At 36.7% G+C, this 2,076-nt stretch overlaps 1 pseudogene; it reads left to right on the forward strand.

Moving 5' to 3' along the window:
• Positions 1–1,225: 1,225 nt before the first annotated feature.
• Positions 1,226–1,315, forward strand: LOC130020522 (uncharacterized; annotated as a pseudogene).
• The last annotated feature ends 761 nt before the right edge of the window (positions 1,316–2,076 follow it).

Consider the following 2,076-nt stretch of genomic DNA (forward strand, 5'->3'; position numbering starts at 1 on the left):
AAATTTCAGGAGTGTTTGCTCCATTTCTTTGAAGAATGTCATGGGTATCCTTATAGTGATTGCATTGAATTTACACAATTTATACAATTTTTACATATATATGAGATGCACATTATATGAAGAATAAAATCCAGGCCGTTGACTTAGAAAGTGAAAGGGATTGAAAATATTAAAATCTGAAGTGGCAGAGTGCCACATTGACCTTTATTGATGAGCAGGTGTGAATACCTCTCATTCAATAAATAAATAATCATTCTGGTTGCTATGTTGAACTAGGGTGGAGTGAAGGAAGAGTGATATAGTTTGGAAAGATACTTATTAAATTTAATGTGTTTATATTCATGTCTGATACCAAAAAAAACTCAGATTATAATTGAGCAGACCCTAGGAAGCTTGTGAACCTGCGTGTTCAGTAAACTCCCAATAACGTTGCTGCCTGTGTTTCTCCTCCTTTGACTGTGCAGTGGTAGGATGGATCAGAAGTGTTGTTTTCAGAGAGATAGTACAGGGCTTCCCAAGTGGTTTGATCGGTGCTCCCTGAGAATTGTGAGGTATAGCTCTGGTAGTACCCAAGCACTACAGGGGTGGTCTTGGTGGTCCCCAGTGACACAAAAGATAATCAGCAAACCATATTGTTGGTTCTAGGACTGAGCTGTCCGGCTAGGTTGTCTGAAAATCGCCAGAAGTGGCTCTTGGAGTCCTTCTGAGCACTGCTTGGAAATCCCACCTCTAACAGCCAAAGTATATAAAATCTTGTAGGAAATAATGTAAATCTAACACCATTAAGCATATTTAATGGAAAGAGGGGGGAAAGGGGAGAGGAAGTGGGCTACCCTGGCAATTATTTATAGAAAGGAACTTTAAGTTTTACTATTGATTGAAATTGCAATTGTTTGTTAGTCCTGTGGGGAAAATTAAGAAATGAGAAGTTCTAAAGAAATTGTTATATTGTAAAGGACTTTTTAAAATATGCAAGCATATAAAATTTATAATACTAAGTTAGATACATAAAGGTAAAAAGGTAAAGGCCCTCCCGTTGATCGTTGATTTGCTCGAGCAGGCCCAGTAACGTCTCCATTGGAGACTTTGTTGTTACTGTGTTTTGCATATCGAATACTCTCGGTAGCTTGCCGGGCTCTCCGAGAGGGGCGGAGGAATCGAACTCGGGTCGGCCATGTTGGCCGCTTGTAAGGCGAACGCCCTACCGGTGTGCTATCGCTCCAGCCCCGCTTCTCGGCCTTTTGGCTAAGATCAAGTGTAGTATCAAGTTAGACACATAGAGATTTGAAAATTTAAAAAGCCAAAAGCAACTTTTAAGGAAGACACTTCCAATGTTATGGTTGAGTAAGAATGAGATAAGAAAACTTAAGTAAAAATACAACTGAATTGACCTTATTATAAATGCAATGATAACCTCTATGTACAGAGAAAAGCAGAGTCATTGTGAATTTTTAATATACAAATAAGTTGTGTAGTTTGTTGGTCCCTGAGAGATCATTAAAAAGCAAACACATGCTAAGAACAAATTTTCCAGGATATAATATATGAAATAGACTAGAAAGGGATGGTCACTGGACCTTTTATGTCCTTTCATCTCTTGCATTTTGGTAGACTTCTCAACAGAGTACCTAGGAGATGTATAAAAATTACATTGTAGGTGATTAGGTATATTTTTGTTATTTTTATTCAGTGTATCTCTAAATTTTCCACTATAGTTTATTTTTATTTCTTCTCATTAGTATTAAGTTTTCTCTCCATAGGATAAACTATTTGATGTGTTATGTTCTTGAATTTTAATTTTGCTTTGTGAAATGAAGTAAATACTCCATAAGTTACATTGATATTCAGCATTGAAATTTATGAACTTATGGGCTGAACTCAAAAGGAATACCCACTAGATTTAAAGTATAATTAAAATTAGTAAAAATGTAGTTAAATTTGTATATATTTTGGAGGAGTCTCACCAGGCAGTGTTAAGGGCTTACTCCTGACTCTGCACTCAGGAATCACTCCTGATCATGTTGGGGATATCATACAGAATACTGGGAATCAAGCTAGTACAGCTACTATAAGACA

The sequence above is a fragment of the Sorex fumeus genome, unplaced genomic scaffold (assembly GCF_029834395.1).
Source record: "Sorex fumeus unplaced genomic scaffold, SorFum_2.1 ptg000012l, whole genome shotgun sequence".
Taxonomy (NCBI): Eukaryota; Metazoa; Chordata; class Mammalia; order Eulipotyphla; family Soricidae; genus Sorex; species Sorex fumeus.